The 15,844-nt window shown below is 47.8% G+C and overlaps 1 protein-coding gene across 2 annotated transcripts in view; it reads right to left on the bottom strand.

Moving 5' to 3' along the window:
• Positions 1-9,947: 9,947 nt before the first annotated feature.
• SLC35F5 (solute carrier family 35 member F5) overlaps positions 9,948-15,844 on the bottom strand; it is a 79,010-nt gene continuing 73,113 nt past the window's right edge. For both annotated transcript variants that reach the window (XM_088475499.1, XM_088475500.1), the window contains exon 16: positions 9,948-15,644. The gene's annotated coding sequence lies outside the window, so the exon portion shown is untranslated. The remainder of the gene's footprint in view (positions 15,645-15,844) is intronic.

Here is a 15,844-nt window from a genome sequence, read left to right as displayed (position 1 = left end):
GAAACATGTCAGGGGAGAACATGAGGGGTGTGTGTAGCTTAGGGAGTAGATTAGGGCAGGAATAAGGGTGTAAGGGGTATATTTACTAAAGTGAGAGTTTTTAGAAGTGAGTTTTAAAAGTGATGTTGCCCATAGCAACCAATTAGATTCTAGCTATTATCTTCAAGAAAATGCTGGTTAAATGTTAAGTAGAATCTGATTGGTTGCTATGGGCAACATCACTTTTAAAACTAACTTCTAAAAACTCTCACTTTTGTGAATTTACCCCTAAGAGTGTGTCACCCATCTCGCTGTCCATCCCCTTTAGACGAGCAGGGCATTCTTCCCTCACGTGCGTTTCCTTCCCTCACATACCATCAGCTCCTCCTCACTGCCTACAGTGCACCAAACCCTTGGGTTCTAGCTCCCTGCCGCTTATTGGGATATTACGACTGCTAATGCAGCAATATTTAAAAACCATGGCCTGCAATGGTCTGTACGGTAAGCAGGAGTGTATTAATAGAGGAAGGGGCCCGTGTGCATAACCCGTCCAGGGACCCCTCATCTCTACCCGGCGGCCGGCAGCACACTGAGTGCAGCAGTAGATGGTGGGCACTAGTCTTTGACCAGGGACTACTGCGCATGTCACCAGGAAAATGGCGCATATGCAGGGGTGTGGTGTTGGGCCCCCTGGACCCATGTGCACGTGGGAGTAGGGGAGGTGCGAGGGTGTACCAGTGTGAGTAGGGTAGGTGTGAGGGTGTATTAGTGTGGGTAGTATAGGTGGGAGTAGGGTAGGTGTGAGGGTGTACCGGTGGGAGTAGGGTAGGTGGGAGGGTTTACCAATGTGAGTAGTATAGATAGGAGTAGGGTAGGTGTGAGGGTGCACCAGTGTTAGTATAGGTGGGAGTAGGGTAGGTGTGAGGGTGCACCAGTGTTAGTATAGATAGGAGTAGGGTAGGTGTGAGGGTGTACCAGTGTTAGTATAGGTGGGAGTAGGGGAGGTGTGAGGGTGTACCAGTGTGAGTAGTATAGGTAGGAGTAGGGTAGGTGTGAGGGTGTACCAGTGTTAGTATAGGTGGGAGTAGGGGAGGTGTGAGGGTGTACCAGTGTGAGTAGTATAGGTAGGAGTAGGGTAGGCGTGAGGGTGTACCAGTGTGAGTAGTATAGGTAGGAGTAGGGTAGGTGTGAGGGTGTACCAGTGTGAGTAGTACAGGTAGGAGTAGGGTAGGTGTGAGGGTGTACCAGTGTGGGTAGTATAGGTAGGAGTAGGGTAGGTGTGAGGTGTACCAGTGTGAGTAGTACAGGTGGGAGTAGGGTAGGTGTGAGGGTGTATCAGTGTGAGTAGTATAGGTAGGAGTAGGGTAGGTGTGGGGGTGTACCAGTGTGAGTAGTATGGGTGGGAGTAGGGTAGGAGTGAGGTTGTACAAGTGTGAGTAGTATAGGTGAGAGTAGGGTAGGTGTGAGGGTGTACCAGTGTGAGTAGTATAGGTGGGTGTGAGGGTGTACCAGTGTGGGTAGTATAGGTAGGAGTAGGGTAGGTGTGAGGTGTACCAGTGTGAGTAGTACAGGTGGGAGTAGGGTAGGTGTGAGGGTGTATCAGTGTGAGTAGTATAGGTGGGAGTAGGGTAGGTGTGAGGGTGTACCAGTGTACCAGTGTGAGTAGTACAGGTGGGAGTAGGGTAGGTGTGAGGGTGTACCAGTGTGAGTAGTATAGGTGGGAGTAGGGTAGGTGTGACATTGTACCAGTGTGAGTAGTATGGGTGGGAGTAGGGTAGGAGTGAGGTTTTACCAGTGTGAGTAGTATAGGTGAGAGTAGGGTAGGTGTGAGGGTGTACCAGTGTGAGTAGTATAGGTAGGAGTAGGGTAGGTGTGAGGGTGTACCAGTGTGAGTAGTACAGGTAGGAGTAGGGTAGGTGTGAGGGTGTACCAGTGTGGGTAGTATAGGTAGGAGTAGGGTAGGTGTGAGGTGTACCAGTGTGAGTAGTACAGGTGGGAGTAGGGTAGGTGTGAGGGTGTATCAGTGTGAGTAGTATAGGTAGGAGTAGGGTAGGTGTGGGGGTGTACCAGTGTGAGTAGTATGGGTGGGAGTAGGGTAGGAGTGAGGTTGTACAAGTGTGAGTAGTATAGGTGAGAGTAGGGTAGGTGTGAGGGTGTACCAGTGTGAGTAGTATAGGTGGGTGTGAGGGTGTACCAGTGTGGGTAGTATAGGTAGGAGTAGGGTAGGTGTGAGGTGTACCAGTGTGAGTAGTACAGGTGGGAGTAGGGTAGGTGTGAGGGTGTATCAGTGTGAGTAGTATAGGTAGGAGTAGGGTAGGTGTGAGGGTGTACCAGTGTTAGTATAGGTGGGAGTAGGGGAGGTGTGAGGGTGTACCAGTGTGAGTAGTATAGGTAGGAGTAGGGTAGGTGTGAGGGTGTACCAGTGTGAGTAGTATAGGTAGGAGTAGGGTAGGTGTGAGGGTGTACCAGTGTGAGTAGTACAGGTAGGAGTAGGGTAGGTGTGAGGGTGTACCAGTGTGGGTAGTATAGGTAGGAGTAGGGTAGGTGTGAGGTGTACCAGTGTGAGTAGTATAGGTAGGAGTAGGGTAGGTGTGGGGGTGTACCAGTGTGAGTAGTATGGGTGGGAGTAGGGTAGGAGTGAGGTTGTACAAGTGTGAGTAGTATAGGTGAGAGTAGGGTAGGTGTGAGGGTGTACCAGTGTGAGTAGTATAGGTGGGTGTGAGGGTGTACCAGTGTGGGTAGTATAGGTAGGAGTAGGGTAGGTGTGAGGTGTACCAGTGTGAGTAGTACAGGTGGGAGTAGGGTAGGTGTGAGGGTGTATTAGTGTGAGTAGTATAGGTGGGAGTAGGGTAGGTGTGAGGGTGTACCAGTGTACCAGTGTGAGTAGTACAGGTGGGAGTAGGGTAGGTGTGAGGGTGTACCAGTGTGAGTAGTATAGGTGGGAGTAGGGTAGGTGTGACATTGTACCAGTGTGAGTAGTATGGGTGGGAGTAGGGTAGGAGTGAGGTTTTACCAGTGTGAGTAGTATAGGTGAGAGTAGGGTAGGTGTGAGGGTGTACCAGTGTGAGTAGTATAGGTAGGAGTAGGGTAGGTGTGAGGGTGTACCAGTGTGAGTAGTACAGGTAGGAGTAGGGTAGGTGTGAGGGTGTACCAGTGTGGGTAGTATAGGTAGGAGTAGGGTAGGTGTGAGGTGTACCAGTGTGAGTAGTACAGGTGGGAGTAGGGTAGGTGTGAGGGTGTATCAGTGTGAGTAGTATAGGTGGGAGTAGGGTAGGTGTGTGGGTGTACCAGTGTGAGTAGTACAGGTGGGAGTAGGGTAGGTGTGAGGGTGTACCAGTGTGAGTAGTATAGGTGGGAGTAGGGTAGGTGTGACATTGTACCAGTGTGAGTAGTATGGGTGGGAGTAGGGTAGGAGTGAGGTTTTACCAGTGTGAGTAGTATAGGTGAGAGTAGGGTAGGTGTGAGGGTGTACCAGTGTGAGTAGTATAGGTAGGAGTAGGGTAGGTGTGAGGGTGTACCAGTGTGAGTAGTACAGGTAGGAGTAGGGTAGGTGTGAGGGTGTACCAGTGTGGGTAGTATAGGTAGGAGTAGGGTAGGTGTGAGGTGTACCAGTGTGAGTAGTACAGGTGGGAGTAGGGTAGGTGTGAGGGTGTATCAGTGTGAGTAGTATAGGTGGGAGTAGGGTAGGTGTGAGGGTGTACCAGTGTGAGTAGTACAGGTGGGAGTAGGGTAGGTGTGAGGGTGTACCAGTGTGAGTAGTATAGGTGGGAGTAGGGTAGGTGTGACATTGTACCAGTGTGAGTAGTATGGGTGGGAGTAGGGTAGGAGTGAGGTTTTACCAGTGTGAGTAGTATAGGTGAGAGTAGGGTAGGTGTGAGGGTGTACCAGTGTGAGTAGTATAGGTAGGAGTAGGGTAGGTGTGAGGGTGTACCTGTGTGAGTAGTACAGGTAGGAGTAGGGTAGGTGTGAGGGTGTATCAGTGTGAGTAGTATAGGTAGGAGTAGGGTAGGTGTGGGGGTGTACCAGTGTGAGTAGTATGGGTGGGAGTAGGGTAGGAGTGAGGTTGTACAAGTGTGAGTAGTATAGGTGAGAGTAGGGTAGGTGTGAGGGTGTACCAGTGTGAGTAGTATAGGTGGGTGTGAGGGTGTACCAGTGTGGCTAGTATAGGTAGGAGTAGGGTAGGTGTGAGTTGTACCAGTGTGAGTAGTACAGGTGGGAGTAGGGTAGGTGCGAGGGTGTATCAGTGTGAGTAGTATAGGTGGGAGTAGGGTAGGTGTGAGGGTGTACCAGTGTACCAGTGTGAGTAGTACAGGTGGGAGTAGGGTAGGTGTGAGGGTGTACCAGTGTGAGTAGTATAGGTGGGAGTAGGGTAGGTGTGACATTGTACCAGTGTGAGTAGTATGGGTGGGAGTAGGGTAGGAGTGAGGTTTTACCAGTGTGAGTAGTATAGGTGAGAGTAGGGTAGGTGTGAGGGTGTAGCAGTGTGAGTAGTATAGGTGAGAGTAGGGTAGGTGTGAGGGTGTACCAGTGTGAGTAGTATAGGTGAGAGTAGGGTAGGTGTGAGGGTGTACCAGTGTGAGTAGTATAGGTGAGAGTAGGGTAGGTGTGAGGGTGTAGCAGTGTGAGTAGTATAGGTGAGAGTAGGGTAGGTGTGAGGGTGTACCAGTGTGAGTAGTATAGAAGGGAGTAGGGTAGGTGTGAGGGTGTACCAGTGTGAGTAGTATAGGTGGGAGTAGGGTAGGTGTGACATTGTACCAGTGTGAGTAGTATGGGTGGGAGTAGGGTAGGAGTGAGGTTTTACCAGTGAGAGTAGTATAGGTTTTTTGTAGGGGAGGTGTTGCAAGAACCGGTACTACAAGCACTTGCTTCCTTAATAAAATAAGTTGGCACAAATATGTTGTTATTATTATACTGACTAAATATTTATGCCCCATTAGTATTATAAATCAATAATTCTTACTATTAACATTCAGAAAATGACTGAAAAACCCTGTTATTTTGGCTGCAGAATTCGCTTCTAGAGTTACTGTTTGCTGCAGCCTGTAGCTGTTGCTATATTATACATTGCATTGGCTGAGTGTATACACAGCTCTCTGTAGTTTATTAATGATAAATTAAGAAGTAGTGACTGGTGTGCAATGCATGGTAGAGAAGTACTGTTCTTAATGCTTGGATGGTGTAATAGACATTACCAATTTCTAATAACTTTTACATTAGACATCTTCCCATAAGTTATCCTTTTGGCTTTATCCCAGCAGGTAATTCCGTCACTGGAGAACGGGGGAGAAAACAGAAATATAGGTATTGTGCAATGATCTCTAAACACAAGTTCAGACCTTAATAATAATATGATACTCAGGGCCCCCACCCAATCCTCCATACAAGTGAAAGAGCTATTTTCTGGCCTCGGATACAGGAGAACACAGCCAGAAACAAGGCATTTAGGCGACTATTACTATTATTTTTCCAGTAAATAAATTAAATTTGCATTGTTTAGCTCTGATTTATCATTGCTTGCTGGGCTGACGCATCCGTAACCAAGCTGTCACGGCGCAGCAGATCATCACCGAAAAGTCCTGCACCGCTAGATTTTTGCAGCACCTTGCAAAAGGCACTACTGCATAAGTGTGGTGCGGTTGCAAATGGTAACGCTCCCTGCGGCCTGAGCTTTATCGGTCGTAAAGGACATTGCACAACGTCTGCCGATGATGTTAGCTACCAGGGGCAAAGCTTAGATTTTGAGAGTCTTGGTAAATTGGGCAATTTTACTGTCCCCACAGAGGTGTATAGCGATAGCGGTTTCCGTTATAAACGTCACTTATACAGACATATATTCAATCATCTAGCTTCTGCAATTAACTAATAAATGGAAACGTGTGTCCTGGAGTGTAAAGTTGTATAAGTGATGCGCGTTCCATAGGCGCTGCGCGAAAACGCAATGTCATCCAGCTCCTGGACGCAGAGAACACTCAGCGATGTTCACGCTTTTCAGTCATCGCTGCCAAACGGCCTTTTTTTCAGCAGGATAAAAAAAAGAACATAACAATGGATAAAGGTGAGCGAGAGAGAGGGAAATAAAAACAAACACAATCATATTGCTTCAAAAAACCTTTAGAACACTGATCCGGATCAGAGTGTAAATGTCACCCTGTCCTATATGATGTCTCAGCGGGAGGGATCGATGTTGCTGTAACATTGCAGAGCTGACGGATCATGTACAGAACCGTGGATAACCTCTTAACCTGCAGGATTCAGCATCTGGTTTATTCTGTGGCTGTGCTTATTTACGAGCTTTGGTGCTGTACAATGTGAGTAACATTAGACGGGTGTCCAGTAACACATGAGGAGGTAACTGTTTGAGACTTTGTTACCGCAGCTCTTACAGAGTATCTGGCCATTTAGTGGAGCTTACAATCTATGGGCCTGATTCAGAGCCGGACGCTATTTGCGCTCGGTCGTTCATTTAAAAGGGGTGGCTATTCAAATGAACCGTTCGCACTTTGCGGTCTGTTCACGCCTCTATGTCTGAACGAGCGAACAAAACTTGCGGTCGTAATTTTGAAAAAGACGCCCCCTGGCCGCTCGCACCATACGTCATGTCCGCTATTTAATAGAATAATCGAGTACATCGCTATTCTTGTGGTTGGTTTTTCTTACCACAATCTTGCGAGCAGTTCTGACTATAAAATAACCCAGTGACGTGGTCAATGACGCTGCTGTATTAATTATGCACACCCATAAAACGCCAGTTTTGACCTTTAAGCACGCCTGCGTTCTGATCTCCACTCCCCGTTTTCAAGCACCTTCCCCCGTTACCACCCACATACGCCTCCTCCTGTCACTCAAAATAGCAGGCATTCGCTATTTAGCGAACAAACGATTTTCGGCCGCACTGACTGGTTCACGCATGCGTATTAAAATCCGTACGCATGCGCAGTTGTGCAAACATCGGTCGGAACGAACGAGCGGCCGCTTACGAGTGGCTCTGAATCAGGCCCTGAATTCCCTACCACATGTACATGCACACACACATACACACTAGGGTTCATTTTTGTCCAGGAACCAATTAACCTACCAGTATATTTTTGGATTGTAGGGAGGAAACAGGAGCACATGGAGGAAACCCAGGCAAGCATGGGGAGAACATACAAACTCCACACAGTCAGGTCCGTAGTGAGAATGGAACCTAAGACCTCAGTGCTGTGAGGCAGTAATACTGTCCATTACACTATCCGTGCTGCCATGGTTTTAACTTAATATGTGCTGGAACCACTATGGCTGCCCTGTTAGTGCACTAACAATGGTGGTTAACATCAAATCTTAGTGGGAATAGAAATTTCAGGGGAAGCTGTGATCTGAGAGAGCAGCTGGAGCAACTAGTGTACCGCTATGAGGGTGTACACTATAAGATCACCTAAATAAGCATTTTATGTTTCCCAGTATTCAGTTGTACAATGACGTCCACACTGGCAATGCAGTCCTATATGTAAGACGTGGTTTTAGCGTCTATCTAGTCCCGGAAAACAGATGTAAAAATAAAATTCATTATACAACGAGACCTTACATTATATTTGCATTTTTACCTGCGTTTACCTTGGGTTGTGCTCCAGTGCGTTATATCAATCGCTTCTTGTTCCGCGTCAGTGCATACGACAATCATCAGCACATCTGAAAATTTACACTGATCTCAATGGGAGCACATCGCAAAACGAGGACGAGAAGAATTTATAGGCGAGTTTTGGAATGACCGAGACGGAAACGTCTGGATTTGTTACAGACGTGTTTAAAAAAAAACATGTGTAACTGTAAACAGCATTTTGTTTTATGCAGATGCATTAACAGGTATATTTAGAACAAAATTGCATACACCATCATGTATGCATTACTCATATTGGGGGAGATGCACTGAGCCTTGGAGAGAGATAAAGTTCCAATCAATCAGCTCCTAATTACCACTTTACGGGCTGTATTTGAAAAATGGCAGTTAGGAGCTGATTGGTTGGTACTTTATCTCTTTCCAAGACTTAGGGCCTGATTCAGACCCGCTCACTAGCAGGCGGCCGCTCGTTGCAGACGCTGTTCACTAATGTGCGCATGCGTGTAGTTCGCAGTGTGCGTGTGCACTGCAAACTAGTACGAGCGATCGGGATGCGCTCGCTCGCCCTGCCATGACAGCCCAGTGGAATGAGTGACAGGAGAGGCCGTCTGTGGGTGGTAACGGGCAGGCCAGTAGTAACGAGGCAGTAGAGTTGCGGACGCAGGCGTGTCAGAATGTTTCAACGCCATTTCTGAGGCGTGCATAATTAACAGGCAGCGTCATAGTACCAGTCACCTGGTTGATTTTTACAGTGAAGTGCTCGCAGTGCTTGCGGTCCGTTCCGATGGTTGTATGTACTTCTTGGAGATGACGTACGCTAGTGGGCGGCTAAAGACAGGCTGGTGAGCGACTGTAAACACAAAGTGATCGCTCACCGAGACATAGTGGGCGTGCTTATGCCGTGCATGCCGCTGGCTTGACGTCACTTAGCTGCATTACCATATGCTGGGAGTGAGCGGCTGCATCTAGCGAGCGTGTCTGAATCAGGTCCTTAGTACATCTACCCCCAAGTCACATGGAACAGTTCCAGACCCTGGCTAAAGCATACATGCAATAACACACACATACATACATATACTTGCGCAGAGACATACACGTGTGCACACACAATGTACTCGGGCTTTCGCAGAGACATACACGCACGCGCACACACACACACACACACACACGTACTCGGGCTTGCATAGAGACATACTGTACATGCTTGCACACACACAACCATATACACACACACTCGGGCTTGCACAGAGACATACACGTTTACACACACTCAGGCTTGCACACACACACACGTGTACACACACACTCGGGCTTGCACAGAGACATACACGTGTACACACACACATACATGTACTTGGGGTTGCACAGAGACATACATGCATGCACACACACACACACACACACACTCGGGCTTGCATAGAGACATACACGTGTACACACACACACATGCATGTACTTGGGGTTGCACAGAGACAAACACGCGTGCACACGCACACACACACTCGGTCTTCCACAGAGACATACACGTGTACACACACACTCGGGCTTGCACAGAGACATACACGTGTACACACACACATACATGTACTTGGGGTTGCACAGAGACATACATGCGTGCACACACACACTCGGGCTTGCACAGAGACATACACGTGTACACACACACACATGCATGTACTTGGGGTTGCACAGAGACAAACACGCGTGCACGCACACACACACACACTGTCTTCCACAGAGACATACACGTGTACACACACACTCGGGCTTGCCCAGAGACATACACCTGTACACACACATACATGTACTTGGGGTTGCACACAGAGACATACATGTGTGCACACACACACTCGGGCTTGCACAGAGACATACACGTGTACACACACATGCATGTACTTGGGGTTGCACAGAGACAAACACGCGTGCACGCACACACACACGGTCTTCCACAGAGACATACACGTGTACATATACATACATGTACTTGGGCTTGCACAGAGACATACACGTGTGCACACACACACATACATGTACTTGGGCTTGCAGAGACATACACGTGTACACACACACACATACACGTGTGCACACACACATACATGTACTTGGGCTTGCACAGAGACATACACGTGTACACACACACATACATGTACTTGGGCTTGCACAGAGACATACACGCAAGCACACACACTCAGGCTTGCACAGAGACATACACGTGTACACAAACACACACATATATGTACTTGGGCTTGCACAGAGACATACACGTGTACACACACACACACACACACACACACATGTACTTGGGGTTGCACAGAGACATACACGCGTGCACACACCTTATCGGAAATAATTTCACTTTAGAAATTCAGTATTCAGAAAAACGGATGAATATTTATTTGAAACAACCAATATTTCATGGAAAAGAAATCACATAACCTTTAAAACATAATGAAGATCAACCTGAGATTAAAAGGCAACTTGACAGTACCCACAGTACAGGTTAGTAGGCCAAGATCACAGTTTGCACATTTCGTAGTGTTAAAAGAAAATTGGAAGACTTTGCTCAGAGAGAAAAATAATTCCAGTAATAAACTGTACGTCCTTACAGAATATTCCACAGACACTTGGCGTGTGCACCCGACCGGGAGCGCGCAGGTGCACACGTGACCGTCAGCCATGAGAGGAGGACACTGAATGCGGCAGCACGCCACATTGCTAGCACCAGGTGGAAGCTCTGTATTCTGTACCACGAGCCAGATATTCCCAGCGGTGTCCGGGTCTGGCGTTACCTCTATAGCTGTTATCCTCTGGGGTGGAAATGTAATCATTATTTTACACCTAGCGGTATTAAACTACGCGTTTCCTTATTAGCACAGCCTGGATAACGCCATTTGTTTCTCTCTCCTGACAAGAGAGAAATAATATTTGCTCCCACAATTGCTTTATGGTGATTGAACGACATCAACATGAAGATTATTTAGTGCAAATTAGAAGGGTCTCGATGGAACAATACGATGCAGCCAGGGAGGTTATTTCAGGCCAAATGTTGTGCAAAATTGTTTTATGATTAGTAGTTTTACATGAAACGTTTGCCAGCAGCAGAATAGCCCATCGTTAATGAAACAGCCGCCGGCCGACCCAAACATGCATTAAGGAGACTAAATTTAGTTACTATTTTAGGGTCTCCAAGTTATATTGTCTGGATGTTCAATACTTCTTGTGCAGGGATTGTGGTGGACGCAGGCTTTGGCAAAATGGATGCACAGAAACAACGGTGCCACGGAAAGAACCTTTGTGCGCACACGAGGACAGCGAATATCTCTCTGGTTCCATCAAGCACAATAAGGCTGATTTCACAGCGGCTTTGTGTATGTTACAGAAATATAAAGACATGATATCTTTTGTGCTTATCAAAACCGAAATATGATCATATACGCTTACATAGTACACCTCCTGACGTAGTCACTGAGGAGCTCTGCTATACGAGGTAATGAGAAGACAGACACAGAATACAGAAGGTCAGATGTATGAAACTGTGGAAAGTGATAAAGTGGAGAGTGATAAACGACCAACCAATCAGCTCCTGTCATTTTTCAGATTGGTTAGTCGTTTATCACTCTCCACTTTATCACTTCCCAGATTCATACATCTGCCCCAATATACAGTCACTGTGAGGAGTTCTGCTATATGAGGCAATGAGGGGATTGCCATAATACAGACTCTTCCCACAGTCACTGCTATGAGAGGATTGCCATAATACACTCTTCCTACAGTCACTGCTAGGAGCTCTGCTATGAGGGGACTGCCATAATACAGACTCTTCCTACAGTCACTGCTAGGAGCTCTGCTATGAGGGGACTGCCATAATACAGACTATTCCTACAGTCACTGCTAGGAGCTCTGCTATGAGGGGACTGCCATAATACAGACTCTTCCTACAGTCACTGCTAGGAGCTCTGCTATGAGGGGACTGCCATAATACAGACTCTTCCTACAGTCACTGCTAGGAGCTCTGCTATGAGAGGACTGCCATAATACAGACTCTTCCTACAGTCACTGCTAAGAGCTCTGCTATGAGGGGACTGCCATAATACAGACTATTCCTATAGTCACTGCTATGAGAGGACTGCCATAATACAGACTATTCCCACAGTCACTGCTATGAGAGGACTGCCATAATACAGACTATTCCCACAGTCACTGCTAGGAGCTCTGCTATGAGAGGACTGCCATAATACAGACTATTCCTATAGTCACTGCTATGAGAGGGCTGCCATAATACAGACTATTCCCACAGTCACTGCTATGAGAGGACTGCCATAATACAGACTATTTCTATAGTCACTGCTAGGAGCTCTGCTATGAGGGGACTGCCATAATACAGACTCTTCCTACAGTCACTGCTAGGAGCTCTGCTATGAGAGGACTGCCATAATACAGACTCTTCCTACAGTCACTGCTAGGAGCTCTGCTATGAGAGGACTGCCATAATACAGACTCTTCCTACAGTCACTGCTATGAGGGGACTGCCATAATACAGACTATTCCCACAGTCACTGCTGGGAGCTCTGCTATGAGGGGATTGCCATAATACAGACTATTCCCACAGTCACTGCTAGGAGCTCTGCTATGAGAGGACTGCCATAATACAGACTCTTCCCACAGTCACTGCTAGGAGCTCTGCTATGAGGGGACTGCCATAATACAGACTATTCCCACAGTCACTGCTAGGAGCTCTGCTATGAGAGGATTGCCATAATACAGACTCTTCCTAGTCACTGCTAGGAGCTCTGCTATGAGGGGACTGCCATAATACAGACTATTCCCACAGTCACTGCTAGGAGCTCTGCTATGAGGGGACTGCCACAATACAGACTCTTCCCACAGTCACTGCTAGGAGCTCTGCTATGAGAGGATTGCCATAATACAGACTCTTCCTACAGTCACTGCTAGGAGCTCTGCTATGAGGGGACTGCCACAATACAGACTCTTCCCACAGTCACTGCTAGGAGCTCTGCTATGAGAGGATTGCCATAATACAGACTCTTCCTACAGTCACTGCTAGGAGCTCTGCTATGAGGGGACTGCCATAATACAGACTATTCCCACAGTCACTGCTAGGAGCTCTGCTATGATGGGACTGCCATAATACAGACTCTTCCTACAGTCACTGCTAGGAGCTCTGCTATACAGGGTTATCAGAAGGGGAATGTCAGGGTGAAGCCTGGGAAATAGAAAACCTGCACTGCATACAACAAATGGGAATTTCCTGACAGTCGAGAACACCCCATTACATGGGGGTGGGAGCGGGATTACACAGAATACTGCTCACATACATGCAGCCCCCAACCGTTCACATACAGTCAGTATTATGGCGTCATCCGGTCTAACACTCTGGGAAGTTTGTCACAGGAGCAGCACTTGTCTGACCCGAAGCCTCTAATACACACCCTCCTCATCCTTGGTTATTCTTAACATCTGCATTTACCTGGCCCCGAATGCCCCTTCGGTTCCCGTTCCTCCTCTGTGTCCCTTTGGCCTGTTCTCTTTATCCACAATCCGACCCCTACGTTTGATAATTGGCAAATACGTTTCCCCATGCCCTTTTATTTCAGGCCTCTCACTGCGCCATAATCAATCAGATCTTCAGATGAGACCACAGACAGGGCCATGGCCGATATGTAACAGCCGGTGATTTGCCGGCACTGGTGATATTCCGGCAAGATACAGTAGCTGCTAGATTTAAAGTGGCAAAAAGTTTTAAGGCAAAACCGGGTTGGTGTGGCCTTAAAACCCAGTGGGCACGATATTTTGCGGAAATTACGCTGGTGGACACAAAATGGCGGGCTAGTACAGTTGGGCCCATATGTCGGCATTCTGGCTGGGATAGAACAACTAGGTAGTACCTTCATAGTTTTGCACAGAAAATTACACCTGTGGCTTCCATCTGTATATAGACAGCTCTCACCTGTATTATATCAGGTGTATCATTGCTCCATGTCACTGTATTATGACCCCTGTATCACGGTCATATCCCTTTCATGGCCTGCAAGGAACTTACCCCACATTCATGTCTGTGCACTTCAGGCCCGACCCCAGAGCATAGGTGTCTGCGAATGCCAGCGTTCCTCTCAGAGAGCAGACGTCACTGCGGCAATTTCTACTCCTCTAATTGCTTACACTCAGACTCACACTCCCAGGAGACAGACTGAGAGCAACACAGACTCACACTCCCAGGAGACAGACTGAGAGCAACACAGACACTCACACTCCCAGGAGACAGACTGAGAGCAACACAGACTCACACTCCCAGGAGACAGACTGAGAGCAACACAGACTCACACTCCCAGGAGACAGACTGAGAGCAACACAGACACTCACACTCCCAGGAGACAGACCGAGAGGAACACAGACTCTCACTCCCAGGAGACAGACTGAGAGCAACACACAGACTCACACTCTCTAGAGAATGAGAGCAACACACAGACTCACACTCCCAGGAGATAGAATGAGAGCAACACAGACTCACACTCCCAGGAGACAGACTGAGAGCAACACAGACACTCACACTCCCAGGAGACAGACTGAGAGCAACACAGACTCACACTCCCAGGAGACAGACTGAGAGCAACACAGACTCACACTCCCAGGAGACAGAATAAGAGAGACACACAGGGTCACACTCCCAGAAGACAGACTGTATTGCTCTCAGAGACTCACACTCCCAGAAGACAGACAGAGAGACACACAGGGTCACACTCCCAGAAGACAGACTGTATTGCTCTCAGAGACTCACACTCCCAGAAGACAGACAGAGAGACACACAGACTCACACTCCCAGGAGACAGACTGAGAGCAACACAGACACTCACACTCTCTAGAGAATGAGAGCAACACACAGACTCACACTCCCAGGAGATAGAATGAGAGCAACACACAGACTCACACTCTCCAGAGAAGGAGAGCAACACACAGACTCACACTCCCAGGATAAAGGAGTAGAGAAAAACACAGACTCACACTCCCAAGAGACAGACTGTGTTGCTCTCAGAGACTCACACTCCCAGGAGACAGAATGAGAGAGACACGCAAACTCACACTCCCAGGAGACAGAATAAGAGAGACACACAGGGTCACACTCCCAGAAGACAGACTGTATTGCTCTCAGAGACTCACACTCCCAGAAGACAGACAGAGAGACACACAGACTCACACTCCCAGGAGACAGACTGAGAGCAACACAGACACTCACACTCCCAGGAGACAGACCGAGAGCAACACAGACTCTCACTCCCAGGAGACAGACTGAGAGCAACACACAGACTCACACTCTCTAGAGAATGAGAGCAACACACAGACTCACACTCCCAGGAGATAGAATGAGAGCAACACACAGACTCACACTCTCCAGAGAAGGAGAGCAACACACAGACTCACACTCCCAGGATAAAGGAGTAGAGAAAAACACAGACTCACACTCCCAAGAGACAGACTGTGTTGCTCTCAGAGACTCACACTCCCAGGAGACAGAATGAGAGAGACACGCAAACTCACACTCCCAGGAGACAGAATAAGAGAGACACACAGGGTCACACTCCCAGAAGACAGACTGTATTGCTCTCAGAGACTCACACTCCCAGAAGACAGACAGAGAGACACACAGACTCACACTCCCAGGAGACAGACAGAGAGACACACAGGGTCACACTCACAGGAGACAGACAGAGAGACATGCCTACTCTTGGGAAAGTGGATGAGCCGCATGCACATAAAGCATGTCGGAAACACATACATGATTATCACACGCAACAGGGTAGTGTCGAAGAATAAATTAAAACCAGCTGTGAGCTTGCAGTAATAGAAGAGCGACCAGAACATGACACTTGTGCATGTGATACACTCAGAGCCCATCCCGGCATCATCAATATAATACTTTACACTTGATATACAGCTGTACAGAATTGCAACCAACCAAAGACAAAAACTATAAAAAAAAGTAAAGCAGCTGGCACGCGGCTTAGTAAGGCAGGTGTATGCTGGAGCAGAACCGAGTCCTTGTAGATTGTCACTGTCAGGTAAAGAAGGAAACAGACAGTATATTAGTGATGGGAGACCATAGAGAGCTGGCGACTGACACGGGGACTGAATATAAAGTCACTGGAAGTGTAATGTCTAACCTATAAAGTGCTTTCATACCATCTGTACAGCGATACGTAATAAACAGACGTGTCCAGCTTCATCTTTGCCGATTGCGCCAAGTGCGGTCGC

The sequence above is a fragment of the Taudactylus pleione genome, unplaced genomic scaffold (assembly GCF_031769625.1).
Source record: "Taudactylus pleione unplaced genomic scaffold, aTauple2 ptg000173l, whole genome shotgun sequence".
NCBI classification, from domain to species: Eukaryota; Metazoa; Chordata; class Amphibia; order Anura; family Myobatrachidae; genus Taudactylus; species Taudactylus pleione.
The sequence above is the reverse complement of the archived record's forward strand: the minus strand, read 5'-3'. Positions and strand labels throughout refer to the sequence as shown.